This window comes from Festucalex cinctus, chromosome 20 (assembly GCF_051991245.1).
Source record: "Festucalex cinctus isolate MCC-2025b chromosome 20, RoL_Fcin_1.0, whole genome shotgun sequence".
In the NCBI taxonomy this organism is placed as follows: Eukaryota; Metazoa; Chordata; class Actinopteri; order Syngnathiformes; family Syngnathidae; genus Festucalex; species Festucalex cinctus.
Genome location: NC_135430.1, coordinates 2,784,198 through 2,801,474, shown reverse-complemented (window position 1 = coordinate 2,801,474; position 17,277 = coordinate 2,784,198). Strand labels below are relative to the sequence as shown.

The following is a 17,277-nucleotide window of genomic DNA, read 5'->3' as shown; positions in this document are numbered from 1 at the left end:
TAACAGCACCAAACTCTAAAAAATATACTCGCTATCAGCTGGAAAGATGGTAAGTTGTCATGTCAATTAAAGGAGAAAAAGCCCCCGAAAAAAATACAAAATAAATGACTTAATACCTTTCTAATTATGTGACTGCTGCGGAGCAAAGCAGGAGCAAAGCTATTGCTTGCGGAGCAAAGCAGTCACATAATAGTATCCAGAAAAAAGGCGTTTATTCTATTCTTATTTTTCTTCTTTATTCCACCGATTTTTCAGAAAAAATGCGGGCCGAACCGTGGAACGTACCGGCACAAATGTGGTATCAAAAGATGCGACTTGATCTGACTCGGCGGGGAACCATTTTTTTCGGAATTCGTTACCGTGGCGACGTAATTCCCAAAAAACCCCGCCAAAAAGTTCCATAGGAATGAATGGAGAAGGGGGGAAAATCATCCACAAACTTAACACCTTTTTCCAAGACACGCTGCGCGCACATGCATTGACCGACCGAGACGATTTTTAGCTCATTTTGTTGCAATTTTTCCCATCTTTAGTTCTGTGTCGATTTTTTTTTTAAGGAATGTAAGCGCTCCCTCCTGTGCGGGTTCAAAGACAGTGTGCGAAATGCAGGGCCGGCCCAGGCTACAGGCGAGCTAGGCGGTCGCCTAGGGCGCCATCTTGTGGAGGGGGCGCCAAATTGCAGAAAGGAAAAAAAATAAAATTTAAAAAACACAAACACAAAAAGCCCCCCCCCCCCCCCCCCCCCCCCTCTCGTGTTTTATAGCATAAAATGTTATATAGCAAATATATTTTATTGAGTTCCTTTTTTTTTTTATTACTTCTATTTCAAATAAATGACTGTGAGTTCACGACCTGCTGTCCTGGCGCCCTGAACCTGACCCGCTGCTGCCGCTTACAATGAATGAAAGGTAGGGGGAGGGGTCGTATATCATCTCAGAGTGTAGTGGCAGCACTTTAGAAAGATAGATAGATGGTTGGCACACTTGTGTTGTTTATACATTGACATCGACAACAATGAAAAGGTCCAAGCCTTCACGTGCTGCATTAAGAAAGCGGCGAAAGGAGGAGGAGGAAAAACGGGCCCAGGGTAGAGGTATGTATGTCAGTCAATCATCATTGTTTATAAAATAAACACGAAAATAGCGTTAGCTTCTTAGCTTGCTTGTAACTTGTTTACTGCACCATTACATCCATGCTAGTAGCTACTTTGCACACAAGAGTGGGGCAACGCTTGCTGAGTTTAAACTAAAACAGCCAGTAAGTCCAGATACCTGCAAATGGATTTGCACAAGTCATTGTTTCACATAACCACATTAATGTATTAATTTATTGAAAATAAGAATTATGTGCTGGTTTAATGTAAACATCGATATAGTAAATGCATTTTTATTTTTTTTTAACTAGATGCGCTGAGAAAATATTTGCAGCCACAACAAGCACCTGCAGAAGCTGTGGTAAACAATCCTTCAGTGTCATCTTCACCAAAGGCTACTGAATGTAAGTGCATGGATGGTGCATTTAATACAAACAGCCATAATTTCTGACATTGTATTCTATCATAATGCAAATGGATTTGTTTTCCCTGCTTTAACACCAAAATAATTTGAAGTGATGTATTTTGTTTAATGTACAGCTGAAGCAACAGCCAGTCAAGCAGCAATCAGCAGTACTTTGAGTGACACAAAGCTCGATCTTCTAGATCCAGGTGACTATTTCAGTTATATCAGCTATTGCTGCATCATGTACAGTGCTCAGCATATATGAGTATACCACCTTTGAAAAATGTAAAGATTTTGTTCAATATCTCCCCGCGACCCTTGTGAGGAATAAGCGGTCAAGAAAATGGATGGATGGATGGATGTTCAATATCTCAATAAACATAAGAACAATTTCCAAAATATTGACAAAATGTTTTCTGTAGAATACGCACTTGACTCACAACATGAAAGTAAGGTTGTAATAGGATGCATAGATTACAAAATCTTCAATTTAATCAAATTAACTAATGCAAAAAAAAAAAAAAAAAACCCACAACAAAAACGACTACATCTAGTATTTTCTATGAGCTCCATGACTGTTATGGGTAGCAACATGTCTGCTAGGCCTGGAATTAACAAGCATTTTTCTCGGGGTCTACTTATTTGTGCAATATGTACTCTAATAAATTAAAAAAAAAAAAAAAAAAAAAAACTCTTAGCAGAGATGCAGTCATTTCTTACCTGGCCAAAATCCAATATGTCAAGCATGGAACTTTTAGTTTTTCTAGAGGAGAAAAAACTTAGAGAAATCTATCCCAACATGTGGGTAGCACTCAGAGTGGCCGCTACCATACCAGTGACTGTAGCATCAGCTGAGAGATGCTTTTCCAAGCTTAAACTAATGAAAAACTATTTAAGGTCTACCATGTCACAAGAACGGCTAACTAGACTGGCACTTATCAGCATCAATCAAGAAGTATCCAGGCAGCTATCCTTTGACGCACCAATTGATGCCTTTGCTGCAAGGAGGTCCCGGCGTGCACTATTTTAAGTATTTGCCGTTATGTTCCTAAGTTATTTAGTGAAGTTTTTTTGCACACTATTCACATTATCTGTGAATCACCTTATTACCAAAGTTTTACGATATATCAAAGTTTGTATATTGATACATTTACTATTTTTTGTATCTTACACAATTATTAATGTACATAGTGAAAACATTTTGAGGTTTTAAATACTGTCATTTTGCAAAAATTGCAATACAAAGTTGCATTGCATTGTACTTGTTATTTTTCTTATTTTTATTTGTTTGTGGAATTTGGTATTTATTGTGTGGTGTGCTATTAAATATAATATATCTATAATTTTTTTTTGTGTGTTTTTTTTTTTTATGGGATTGGGGGGGGCTACCATGTACATTTTCGCCTAGGGTACCAAATCATGTAGGGCGAAATGGAGAAAAAAAAAAAAAGGCTTTTGTATTGCGTGTGTGTGTATTGCGTCTACTAGAGTGGGGCAATCAGCGTTAGAGTGGAGGGACCAAAAAAAATTCTTTCGAAAAATTTCACTTTAACTCCTCACCGTGGCGACAATATTTGTTCACTAAACATCAAATTTGGACATTTTGTAGTCACAAGGGTCTTCTTTCTGACAAACCCACTTTTGTGTGGCAAAGGTGTCATTTAGTACCTTTTATTTGACTTCAAGCGAGGGGAAGTCACACTCTTTCGCCCATTCCACCCCATGTTATTTTGGCCGCCTTTTTCTTGTCATTTTTTAAAAAGTCACACGTTTTCAACCTGCTCTAATTCGGCCATTTTTCATCCGATATAAAAAATGAGAACACGCTTGCGTTCCCCAAACCCTTGTTCTAACGGGCCATTTCTGAAATCTGTATCTTAAATCGTTGAGTCGTGAGAGCCTTTTGTTCGAGGTGTGCGTTTTCTCATAGAACTCAATTGAAGCAAAATGTTCGCCCACCTGATAATAACGAAATGTGTGTGCGTGAATGTGCATATTTGTTAAAGAGACAGTAACTCATTTTCAGGTTGTTGATTATGGCTTAAAGGCACTGTCTGCCAGTTTCACTCTGAAAAAGGCACTTTTTAAATAAAGGATTTAAACAATCAAACTACTTCTCAATTTACAGATCAGGGCTTGTCTTCATTTCTGTTGGTGAGTTTGTCCTAAACCCGCACCGCCCCCCAGCCTGTAATTTACCATTTTGTGTTTGTTTTGTAAACAGCGGGACGTTTCTGTGGGAAGACACTATTTACAACCCTCCAACCAATCGCAGAGGGGGGTTGGGGGTGGGGGCGCATGGATTTTTTTTTCTTCGCTCACTCATTCACACGTAAGCTTCTGAGAGTGAGTGAGTGAAAAAAAAAAATCCATGCGTGCTTTCAAATTGCCGCGGGAGTGACGTCACGCAGCTGACACGTTCGCCCATCCCCGTTTGCGACACTCCACCCCCCGCTCTGCGATTGGCTGGAGGGGTGTAAACGCTGTCTTTCCACAGAAACGTCCCGCTGTTTACTAAACAAACACAAAATGGTAAAATACAGGCTGGGGGGATGGGGGTTGAGGACGAAATCAATACCAAAGATTAACATAAACACAGATGTGTAGACTGACCCCGGGTTTACACCGGTTGCGGTTGCGGTGCGGCTGCGGTGCGGTGCGTCTTGACTGCGTGCTCCGGACGGGTCAATTTTTTGGCCAATCCACACCGGCTCCGCACAGCTGCGGTCCGGCAGCTCCGTCGCCGACCACTTCCCGCCGTGTCGCGCGTGACCGCGCGGTCATGTGGCATTAAAAACAACGACAAACACACAGAAAGTCTGTGCTCAACAGAGAAGCAGAAAGAGAGGTGGACTTTTTTTTATTTTGTGGCTTTCTACCTCCAATATAAACCTCTCCTCGTCCATGTTCGCTGGTGAATGAGCTAAACCGTGAATGAGCACCTCGCACGTTAACTCCAGGCCCGTCTACGCCCACATCACGTTTTGCTAGCATGCTTGCGAAATAGGAGCTGGCGAGTGTTTTATCTTGAAAGGTAACCGGAAATTTATTTCGAAACTGCGTCGGTCTTCCTGTCCCGCTCGATGTGTTTTGTGCTACCTTGCCATTTGCCGGAGGCCTACCGCTGCGGCGTCCGGCAAAAATAGAAAATAGGTCTATCCTTGCGGAAGGGCTGCGGCACGCCGCAGCTGAGACGCAGTCGACACGCAACGCACCCACAAGCGGTGTAAACTGCACCATTCGAATGAATGGAATCTAATTGCTTGCGTCGCCGGAACGCACCGCAACCGCACCGCAACCGCACCGCAACCGCACCGCAACCGCAACCGGTGTAAACCCGGGGAGAGAGAAAGTTAAATGTAGTGTATGGATCTACTTTTTAGAGCGTAGTTACCAGCTCCTCTAATACATGTCACTGTACACATGCGCGGAGTGATTCTGCTTGCTCGTTGTCTGTAATTTGCCTCAAGTCCGCTTCAGTAAAGAGTTGCATTTAAAACCAAGCTTCGAGTGGTCTCCTCCTTAAGTTGTTAAAGACACAACAAAAATGGCGACGAGGATGAACCGTCTATCCTGCTAAGGACCCCGACTGCACTGTCTGTTTGGAGGAGACGGCGGAGTTTTCAAAGATCGATCTAGCCCAAGCCTACCTACAAATGGAAGTGGAGGAGTCCGACAGAAAACTCCTCACCATTAACACTCATAAAGGACTGTTTCAATACAACAGGCTCGTCTTTGGTGTTGCATCAGCGCCAGCAATATGGCAAAGAGCTATGGATCAGGTGCTTCAAGGTGTTCCAGGAACACAGTGTTATCTCGATGACATCATCGTAACCGGAAAGGATGACGACGAACATCTGGAAAACCTGAGCAAGATGCTTGCCAGACTGAGCGAGTACGGCTTACGTGCAAAGAGAAGTAAGTGTGAGTTTTTCAAGAGCAAGATCTCATACTGTGGACATGTCATCAACAAGCACGGGTTATACAAATCTCAAGACAAGATTGATGCAGTGCTTCAGGCACCGAAACCTGAAAATGTGTCACAACTGAGGTCATATTTAGGGTTGGTGAACTACTATCACAAGTTCCTTCCAAACCTAGCATCAACGCTACACCCACTTAACGCGCTTTTGCAGTCCGGAGCAAAATGGGAGTGGTCAGAGCAGTGTGAGAAAGCCTTCAAAGAGACGAAAAGACTGATGACCTCAGATGAACTGCTCACACATTATGACCCAACACGACCTATCAGACTAGCATGTGACGCTAGTCCCTATGGAATTGGGGCAGTCTTGTCGCACAGCATGGAGGATGGCTCTGAACGTCCTATTGCTTTTGCTTCCAGGTCTCTGACAAGTGCAGAACGCAATTACGCGCAAATTGACCGTGAAGCCCTCAGTCTGGTATGGGGCATTAAAAAGTTCCAACAGTACCTGTACGGACAAAGGTTTACCTTGGTGACAGACCACCAACCCCTGGTGTCCATTTTCAACCCCCGAAAGGGAATCCCAGTGATGTCAGCGACCCGTTTACAACGTTGGGCACTTTTCCTGGGAGCTCACTCGTACGACATTGAGTTCAAGGGAACCAAACAACACTGCAATGCTGATGGATTGTCACGCTTGCCAATGGCAACAACAGCGGAAGACAAGATTTCCTCTGGAGACCCTGCAGAGGTGTTCCATAACACAGTGATGATCCAAGAATGATACGACATTGTCAAAAGTGTACGAAATAACAATGCAGGGATGGCCAGCCCACGGTGACGCAATGTTCCCAGATTTTTCAGCCAGACGAGACCAATTCTCTGTTTGTCAAGGAACCTTGCTGTGCGGCTCACGTGTTGTCGTTCCTTCAAAACGGCGAGCCAGAGTGTTAGAAACGCTACATGAAGGACACTTGGGCACAGTTAAAATGAAGAGCCTGGCCAGAAGCTATGTTTGGTGGCCAGGAATTGACAAACAACTAGAAGATCTAGCTAAGGGCTGCTCAGGATGTCATCAAGTCCAGAATGCACCATCACCAGCACCTCTTCACCCCTGGGAATGGCCGACAACGCAGTGGCAACGTGTGCATGTTGATTTTGCTGGGCCATTTATGAACTCCATGTTCCTGATCACTGTTGACGCTCATTCCAAGTGGCCTGAAGTGATACGGATGAAGTCAACTACATCAGAAAAGACTGTAAGTGCTCTCCGGTCCATCTTTGCAAGAAATGGCTTGCCTGAACAACTTGTGAGCGACAACGGACCACAGTCCACGTCAGAAGAGTTCAATACATTTATGAAGAAAAATGGCATCAAGCATGTCAAAACAGCTCCCTACCATCCAGCAACTAATGGGTTAGCTGAAAGATTTGTTCAGACCTTCAAAAAGTCCATTAAGGCAATGGACAAGGAGAACATTGCAATTCAACACAAGGTGGACAGTTTCCTCTTCGTCTACAGAAACTTTGTTCATGTAACAACAAACCAAACACCTGCATTGTTAATGATGGGAAGAAATCTCAGGTCACGCATTGACCTCCTTAAACCAAACTTACGGAGGGACGTGCAGAACAAACAATTCAGCAATCTGCCAAGCAAGGCTACCAGAAACTTTGAAATTGGACAGGAAGTCCTGGCACGTGACTACAGAGGAGACAAATGGGCCCCTGCAAAGAACAGGTCCACTCACTTACACAGTTGATGTTGGCGAACAAACTTGGAGACGTCATGTGGATCAGATGCTGGACGCACAACCAAATCACAACAACTCACCACCTACAGATCCAATCTGCAGTGATGACCACACCTCTGCCAGCGACACATCACCTGCAAAAGGAACCCTTGCTCCAGACAAAGTATCTGGCACTCCACAAGTCCAGAGGCGTTATCCCGAACGTCATAGAACACCCCCCAAAAGATTGGACTTGTAACATCATTTATTACATAGTCTGGTCTGTGTTTTTGGTTAGTGTGGACTGTTTGAGGTTTAGACACACGTTCACATTCATAGATGATAATGTAAGAAATTAAGATAAAAATGTTCTCACAAATTTTATCTCTAAATGCATGCACGATGTTACAATGTAAATGTTCTATGAGGTATGTCTCTAAAGAAGGAGGAAATGTAGTGTATGGATCTACTTTTTAGAGCGTAGTTACCAGCTCCTCTAATACACGTCACTGTACACTTGCGCGGAGTGATTCTGCTTGCTCGTTGTCTGTAATTTGCCTCAAGTCCGCTTCAGTAAAGAGTTGCATTTAAAAAACCAAGCTTCGAGTGGTCTCCTCCTTAAGTTGTTAAAGACACATTAAAGTGTGTACATCCTGTATTTAAAAAGTGCATTTTCCTGAGTCAATCCGGCACACTGCGTCTTTAAAGTGTATGGGACAGCTCAGGACATTTTTTAATATGTTGTTTGGAACGATATAATATACACAACAAAATGAGCGGCTCGTCGAGTCAAAACATATTAAAAGAGTATTTCCTTATTTTTATCTTACCCGCGCAAAATCTGGCCATTTGGCACGCTCCAGCGGCCGAATCGGATATGACATCAGCGGAAGAACGGAAGTCAGTGTCTTTGCTTTGCCACTGCAAGCTTATGACTGCTGTGTGTTTTATCATCAACCGAATTTCTACAACGCCGTCTCGTTGCGTGTCCGTATTTTGTTGTAATCGAAGGGAGGGTGGCGTGAGCCTTTTTCAGTTCCCTCAAGATGCAGCTCTTGGCGAAAAATGGACAAAGCAAGTACAACAGACGAGAGATAAATGGACACCTGACTCCAACGTCAGCGTTGTACAGCGCACATATTCTAGGAAGACTCGTTTGACCCGCTCCCGGCCCTGAAGCTGTCACTTGGCTATAATGTGGGGTAAGAACTAGAATCTAGAAAGTTAACAGCACTTATTTTAGAAGCTCATGGCAAAAATAACCACTGCCAAATTAATATACAGTCAATGAAAAGGTACCAATTTGTAATAAGGAACTGCTAGCTTTCCATTTGTTGTCTATTTTATTTTGTATTATGTATTGTGCTGTGCATATGTGTTGAAGTTAACAACAGCTCAAACTTTGTTTCAGATGGTGGATGAGATGCTTATGGAGTGAGTATGAGTCGAATGAAAGTGCTCCACAGGCGACAAGTTTGGAAGATGATTTGGGTGATGTATCTGGTGTTTGCATCCAAAATGTGAGTAAATTTATTGTACAATATACATGATTGATAACACACCAATTTATGGAAAAACAAATTACTCACCCCACCTAGTGTTCAAATTTGTCATGTACATGTAATTTACAAATGTATTGTGCATTTTTCAAAGAATAAAATGGCTGTATCGGTGTAAATATTACCTGGATTCATTACAAATCAACTGAAATATTGCAAGCCTTTTATTGTTTTAATATTGCTGATTATGGTTTACAGCTCAAATATCCTATCTCAAAATATTAGAATATTTCCTCAGACCAAGTAAAAAAAAAAAAAAAAAAAAAAGCCATAATATTCTAAGTTTCCGAGACTGTCCTGTATTGTGCGCAAAGTCCTGGGGCAGCCAACATTTCATATGTATTTTTTATTTGAAATATCAACATCCACAATTAGAATTCAATCTAATCACAACATAGTGGGAAAAAATAGAAATAGAAATGAAAGTTAATTCTAATTATTTTGCATATATGCACAACATGATTAAATAATTCAATGGGTATATTATTATGTACAGAATACAGAATATGTGGAGGATCTTAAGAAGATTGTGGAGACCATCTGTCAGGGGGCCAATCTGGATGAGGACACACTCCTTGAAAGCTGCCGCTGGACCAGGAAATGCAGAACGAACACCGATCACTGTGTGCAGACTTTCAGGAGCCAGACTAGGCAGAGGCTGTGCGGTCATACAATTCACACTTTACTTACCGTTAACTTTTTCAGTAAATTTATAGGCATAGCTGATTGTTCTCTATTTGTCCATTTATACTTTGGATGAAAAGAAAAAGGCATGTATTTCTTTTGTATAATTGCATTTATTTATATCATATTTCGTGGTATCCTTTGTAGTCATTCGATGGAAATGTTCTCCTTTTTACTGACACTACACAAGAAGGAATCGGAAAGTGGTCTGCAAGACTTCCACACTGAGGCAGACCGCTTTGAACGTCCAGTGATGGGTGATGCACTGGTTCTGCTGCACTCCGGACTCTGACAGCAAACGCTCTCCTTCACTGTTGCCATTGCTACACAGTTACCACAGGAACACCTGCAAAGCACAAGCAACTTTTTTTTTTTTTTTCCCAGCCATTTATAACATTTACAAAGAATTTGTTCATTATTTGAGAATTACTTGGATTATTTACTTCAAGCACTTTAGGAGAAAAAACGTGTCATGCATCTGACTGGTATGAGGTTAATCTAATTTCCAAAATGCATGTTGTAAACTTTTTCCATTTTGAATTGAGTCTCAGTGGTTGGCATGTGCCAATGTAAAAGGGGCAGTGGTGGCTTCACTTCTTATGACAGCGAGTAAGCAGCATTTAGTTTATGGTTTGCAATTTAAGATGGATAAGTTCTATTTTGCTACTACCAATATAAATTAGCTTTTTACTATAACAAGCATAATAATTTGAGTGTATTGGACTAAACCAAGCTACATTTTGGCCACAAAGCGTTTGCTATTTCGCCCATACAAAAATATAAACAGCATTGTTAGTCCATAATTTCCTTTTAAAATGAAGAGTAAGATTTACCATTCTGTGTTCTGGAGCCTGCCGATGTCGTCCTCTACCTCGGCAGTTTGAAACTGGTCACAGCCACCTTCATTTTAACGCAGACGACCGGACACAGTTGCACCAGCACCTTCATCAAGAAAAGGCTCAAACCGATAGAGCTGGATACATTCCTGGGCTGAAATATCTTCGTCTGAAGACTGCTTGCGTAGTCGGGGACATCAAATTCCAACTCCACTTGATAGCGAGTCAGAAAGCCCCTTACTATCCGTGTAGTTCTCCATATCCTCGTATTGTTTTCGCCAACTTCCGTGCTCGTGGTGACGTCACGAGTGTCCAGCCTCGAAAAAAGGGGGCGTCGCCAGTAAGCTGCCATGTTTTGGAAATTCACGATAAATATCTCATTTTTACAAGCACTTGTATTGCGTTTTTAACACAGTAATCATTGAAATCATATTATTTGTACTTGTACTCTTTAAAAAAAAATAAAAAAATACTATTAGGGTGACTTTTTTTTTCATGTCCCATACATTTTAATATTGGTACTCCTGTGACTTTATAGAGTCATAGGAGTGGCAAAATTAATAGGAAATACAAAGATAATCAATAAAAGAGAACATTTACCAATGTAGTCATATGAAGGCAATCAATAAAAGAGACAATTTACAAAATCCAGACATACAAAGGCATTCAGTAAAAGAGAACGTTTAAAAAAGCTGTCATTTAAAGACAATTGATAAAAGAGAACATTAACAAATGCTTTCCCCATTTGGCTTTTGCTTATTCCGTTTTGTTATTGCATGGATTTGAATGCCTCACGTCTCGGAAAAACAAATGCCCCGCCCATAGCAATGGACTTGGGCGAAGCATTTGTTTTTACGAATGTGTGCCTTTGTATGTCTGGATTTTGTAAATGGTCTCTTTTATTGATTGCCTTCATATGACTACATTTGTAAATGTTCTCTTTTATTGATTGTCTTTGTATTTCCTATTAATTGCCACTCCTATGACTCTATAGAGCAGGAGTGTCAAACTCCTATTAGTGCAGTGGACACATGCAATGCTAACAGCAATATCGTGATGTTGCGATATTAAAACTGCCACAATATATCGTCGTCGTCATGTCACAATATTAGAAGCAGCACATCTGTTCAAACAGTCAGGTTGATTTCCATTTGTGCAGTTCTAGCACCCTCTGGTGGCTAGTTCTTTAGTGCAGTTTCATTTTGACAAGGCATGTATTGGTCCTTCCATATATTTCAAATCCTGGAGTTTGCATGTTCTCCCCGAATGCCGTTGTATGTCTGCATTAGTAAATATTCTCTGTTATTGAATGTCTTTATATAACTGCATTTGTAAATGTCCTCTTTTATTGATTGATGTTCTCTTTTATTGATTGTGTTTGTATTTCCTATTAATTTTGGCACTCCTGTGACTCCATACACATTGAATAGCACTTAAGACAAAACAATATAGGCTACATTTGTTTGAATACTGTATGTTTTCACATAGCGTATCCATGTTGCAAGAAGTCAGCCTGTGCTGCTGCTGCTGAATTCTCTCAACAGAATAATGCATTTTATTATCAAAAAAATTTAAATTGGTAACAGCCTGAGCAATTGTGTCATCAAGCTCCTAATTTTCCTTTGGAATGGGCAGATACAGTACTGTTATACAGTGCATTGAAACCTTTTTTTTTTTTATCTTTTACTTTTTTATTTTTTGGTAGCTTCGGGGCTAAATGTGCATTGAACAAAATGTTAACATAAAGCATTGAAGTTGTTACTGGCTGTTCATCAATTATTCCATGTGGAGCTGGGCTCTTTGCACAACTCCACTACTTCCTGAACTCGATACCACACCTTTATTTCCTGTCTTTCATGAGTGGACAAGCTGATTAATCCAGGTATGCCTGATCTCAGTAACCATGACAACAATGGCCAGACACACCTAGATTAATCAGTTTGTACACTCATGAAAGACAGGAAACAAAGGAATGGTGTTAAGTTCAGGAAGTAATCGAGCTTTGCAAAGAGCCCATTGGTCTGCACAATTGTTCACTTGTTTGAACATAGAACAAGATAAACTTTTATGTTTCCATAACACCAATTTAAAGGGTTTCTATTCTATTTTATCCACTCTTTGTAGTTAATTTGTGGTCTGTCAACAAAAGTTGAGCGTCCTAAAACAAACAAACAAACAAACTAAAAATGTAAACCTGCATGTATGGTCTCACTAAATCAGATATAGATGCTTTGCTAGGTTGCTTCGCTGACACTGGATAATTAGAGAAACTAGAAAAATTCCCGCAGAAATTTTGGATGTGACTGCTGACTCTTGCAAGGTGGAAAGCCGAATGCACTGGTCCGTTCTGGGTCACTTCCTTGTGCTATTCAATGTGTATGGAGTCACAGGAGTGCCAAAATTAATAGGAAATACAAACACAATAAAAGAGAACATCAATCAATAAAAGAGAACATTTACAAATGTAGTTATATAAAGACATTCAATAAAAGAGAATATTTACTAATGCAGACATACAACGGCATTCGGGGAGAACATGCAAACTCCAGGATTTGAAATATATAGAAGGGCCAATACATGCCTTGTGAAAATGAAACTGCACTAAAGAACTAGCCACCAGAGGGTGCTAGAACTGCACAAATGGAAATCAACCTGACTGTTTGAACAGATGTGCTGCTTCTAATATTGTGACATGACGACGACGATATATTGTGGCAGTTTTAATATCGCAACATCACGATATTGCTGTTAGCATTGCATGTGGCCCCTGCACTAATAGGAGTTTGACACTCCTGCTCTATAGAGTCATAGGAGTGGCAAAATTAATAGGAAATACAAAGACAATCAATAAAAGAGAACATTTACAAATGTAGTCATATGAAGGCAATCAATAAAAGAGACCATTTACAAAATCCAGACATACAAAGGCACACATTCGTAAAAACAAATGCTTCGCCCAAGTCCATTGCTATGGGCGGGGCATTTGTTTTTCCGAGACGTGAGGCATTCAAATCCATGCAATAACAAAACGGAATAAGCAAAAGCCAAATGGGGAAAGCATTTGTTAATGTTCTCTTTTATTGATTGTCTTTAAATGACAGCTTTTTTAAATGTTCTCTTTTATTGAATGCCTTTGTATGTCTGGATTTTGTAAATTGTCTCTTTTATTGATTGCCTTCATATGACTACATTGGTAAATGTTCTCTTTTATTGATTATCTTTGTATTTCCTATTAATTTTGCCACTCCTATGACTCTCTCAAGTCACAGGAGTACCAATATTAAAGTGTATGGGACACGAAAAAAAGTCACCCTAATAGTTTTTTTTTTTTTTAAGAGTACAAGTACAAATAATATGATTTCAATGATTACTGTGTTAAAAACGCAATACAAGTGCTTGTAAAAATGAGATATTTATCGTGAATTTCCAAAACATGGCAACTTACTGGCGACGCCCCCTTTTTTCGAGGCTGGACACTCGTGACGTCACCACGAGCACGGAAGTTGGCGAAAACAATACGAGGATATGGAGAACTACACGGATAGTAAGGGGCTTTCTGACTCGCTATCAAGTGTAGAGTTGGAATTTGATGTCCCCGACTACGCAAGCAGTCTTCAGACGAAGATATTTCAGCCCAGGAATGTATCCAGCTCTATCGGTTTGAGCCTTTTCTTGATGAAGGTGCTGGTGCAACTGTGTCCGGTCGTCTGCGTTAAAATGAAGGTGGCTGTGACCAGTTTCAAACTGCCGAGGGAGAGGACGACATCGGCAGGCTCCAGAACACAGAATGGTAAATCTTACTCTTCATTTTAAAAGGAAATTATGGACTAACAATGCTGTTTATATTTTTGTATGGGCGAAATAGCAAACGCTTTGTGGCCAAAATGTAGCTTGGTTTAGTCCAATACACTCAAATTATTATGCTTGTTATAGTAAAAAGCTAATTTATATTGGTAGTAGCAAAATAGAACTTATCCATCTTAAAATGCAAACCATAAACTAAATGCTGCTTACTCGCTGTCGTAAGAAGTGAAGCCACCACTGCCCCTTTTACATTGGCACATGCCAACCACTGAGACTCAATTCACAATGGAAAAAGTTTACAACATGCATTTTGGAAATTAGATTGACCTCATACCAGTCAGATGCATGACACGTTTTTTTCTCCTAAAGTGCTTGAAGTAAATAATCCAAGTAATTCTCAAATAATGAACAAATTCTTTGTAAATGTTATAAATGGCTGGGAAAAAAAAAAAAAAAAGTTGCTTGTGCTTTGCAGGTGTTCCTGTGGTAACTGTGTAGCAATGGCAACAGTGAAGGAGAGCGTTTGCTGTCAGAGTCCGGAGTGCAGCAGAACCAGTGCATCACCCATCACTGGACATTCAAAGCGGTCTGCCTCAGTGTGGAAGTCTTGCAGACCACTTTCCGATTCCTTCTTGTGTAGTGTCAGTAAAAAGGAGAACATTTCCATCGAATGACTACAAAGGATACCACGAAATATGATATAAATAAATGCAATTATACAAAAGAAATACATGCCTTTTTCTTTTCATCCAAAGTATAAATGGACAAATAGAGAACAATCAGCTATGCCTATAAATTTACTGAAAAAGTTAACGGTAAGTAAAGTGTGAATTGTATGACCGCACAGCCTCTGCCTAGTCTGGCTTCTGAAAGTCTGCACACATTGATCGGTGTTCGTTCTGCATTTCCTGGTCCAGCGGCAGCTTTCAAGGAGTGTGTCCTCATCCAGATTGGCCCCCTGACAGATGGTCTCCACAATCTTCTTAAGATCCTCCACATATTCTGTATTCTGTACATAATAATATACCCATTGAATTATTTAATCATGTTGTGCATATATGCAAAATAATTAGAATTAACTTTCATTTCTATTTCTACTTTTTCCCACTATGTTGTGATTAGATTGAATTCTAATTGTGGATGTTGATATTTCAAATAAAAAATACATATGAAATGTTGGCTGCCCCAGGACTTTGCGCACAATACAGGACAGTCTCGGAAACTTAGAATATTATGGTTTTTTTAATTTTTTTTTTACTTGGTCTGAGGAAATATTCAAATATTTTGAGATAGGATATTTGAGCTGTAAACCATAATCAGCAATATTAAAACAATAAAAGGCTTGCAATATTTCAGTTGATTTGTAATGAATCCAGGTAATATTTACACCTATACAGCCATTTTATTCTTTGAAAAATGCACAATACATTTGTAAATTACATGTACATGACAAATTTGAACACTAGGTGGGGTGAGTAATTTGTTTTTCCATAAATTGGTGTGTTATCAATCATGTATATTGTACAATAAATTTACTCACATTTTGGATGCAAACACCAGTTACATCACCCAAATCATCTTCCAAACATGTCGCCTGTGGAGCACTTTCATTCGACTCATACTCACTCCATAAGCATCTCATCCACCATCTGAAACAAAGTTTGAGCTGTTGTTAACTTCAACACATATGCACAGCACAATACATAATACAAAATTAAATAGACAACAAATGGAAAGCTAGCAGTTCCTTATTACAAATTGGTACCTTTTCATTGACTGTATATTAATTTGGCAGTGGTTATTTTTGCCATGAGCTTCTAAAATAAGTGCTGTTAACTTTCTAGATTCTAGTTCTTACCCCACATTATAGCCAAGTGACAGCTTCAGGGCCGGGAGCGGGTCAAACGAGTCTTCCTAGAATATGTGCGCTGTACAACACTGACGTTGGAGTCAGGTGTCCATTTATCTCTCGTCTGTTGTACTTGCTTTGTCCATTTTTCGCCAAGAGCTGCATCTTGAGGGAACTGAAAAAGGCTCACGCCACCCTCCCTTCGATTACAACAAAATCCGGACACGCAACGAGACGGCGTTGTAGAAATTCGGTTGATGATAAAACACACAGCAGTCATAAGCTTGCAGTGGCAAAGCAAAGACACTGACTTCCGTTCTTCCGCTGATGTCATATCCGATTCGGCCGCTGGAGCGTGCCAAATGGCCAGATTTTGCGCGGGTAAGATAAAAATAAGGAAATACTCTTTTAATATGTTTTGACTCGACGAGCCGCTCATTTTGTTGTGTATATTATATCATTCCAAACAACATATTAAAAAATGTCCTGAGCTGTCCCATACACTTTAAAGACGCAGTGTGCCGGATTGACTCAGGAAAATGCACTTTTTAAATACAGGATGTACACACTTTAACTTTCTCTCAGTCTACACATCTGTGTTTATGTTAATCTTTGGTATTGATTTCGTCCTCAACCCCCATCCCCCCCAGCCTGTATTTTGCCATTTTGTGTTTGTTTAGTAAACAGCGGGACGTTTCTGTGGAAAGACAGCGTTTACACCCCTCCAGCCAATCGCAGAGCGGGGGGTGGCGTGTCGCAAACGGGGCTGGGCGAACGTGTCGGCTGCGTGACGTCACTCCCGCGGCAATTTGAAAGCATGCACGGATTTTTTTTTCTTCACTCACTCATTCACACGTGTAAGCTTCTGTGAGTGAGTTAGTGAGTGAGTGGAGAAAAAAATAATAATAATCCGTGCGTGCTTTCAAATTGCCGCGGGAGTGACGTCACGCAGGTGACACGTTCGCGACACGCCCTGTTTGCAACACGCCACCCCCCGCTCTGCGATTGGTTGGAGGGGTGTCAACACTGTCTTTCCACAGAAACGTCCCACTGTTTACAAAACAAACAAAAAATGGCAAAATACAGGCTGTTGTGGTGCGGGTTTAGGACGAAATCACAAACGAAGATTAACATAAACACAAGATGTGTAGACTGAGAGAAAGTTAAAGTGTGTACATCCTGTATTTAAAAAGTGTATTTTCCTGAGTGAATCCGGCAGACAGCCCCTTTAATAGGAAAAATGTTTCCCTTTTATTGAATGCCGTTGTATGTCTGTATTTGTAAATGTTCTCTTTTATTGATTGATGTTCTCTTTTATTGATTGTGTTTGTATTTCCTATTAATTTTGGCACTTCTGTGACTCCATAGTGTTGTTTATCTCAAACTAATCA

At 40.5% G+C, this 17,277-nt stretch overlaps 3 long non-coding RNA genes across 3 annotated transcripts; 1 reads left to right on the top strand and 2 right to left on the bottom strand.

Moving 5' to 3' along the window:
• Positions 1-8,996: 8,996 nt before the first annotated feature.
• Positions 8,997-10,529, bottom strand: LOC144009013 (uncharacterized). Its single transcript, XR_013280804.1, has 3 exons — positions 10,231-10,529; positions 9,404-9,743; positions 8,997-9,301 (listed from the first exon to the last, which is right to left on the bottom strand). It is a non-coding gene; the product is annotated as an uncharacterized LOC144009013 (long non-coding RNA).
• Positions 10,530-13,717: 3,188 nt separating this feature from the next.
• Positions 13,718-15,370, top strand: LOC144009434 (uncharacterized). The gene is made up of 3 exons (XR_013280920.1): positions 13,718-14,023; positions 14,513-14,852; positions 14,955-15,370. It is a non-coding gene; the product is annotated as an uncharacterized LOC144009434 (long non-coding RNA).
• Positions 14,283-16,170, bottom strand: LOC144009435 (uncharacterized). Its single transcript, XR_013280921.1, has 3 exons — positions 15,896-16,170; positions 15,578-15,686; positions 14,283-15,046 (listed from the first exon to the last, which is right to left on the bottom strand). It is a non-coding gene; the product is annotated as an uncharacterized LOC144009435 (long non-coding RNA).
• Between the last annotated feature and the right edge of the window lie 1,107 nt (positions 16,171-17,277).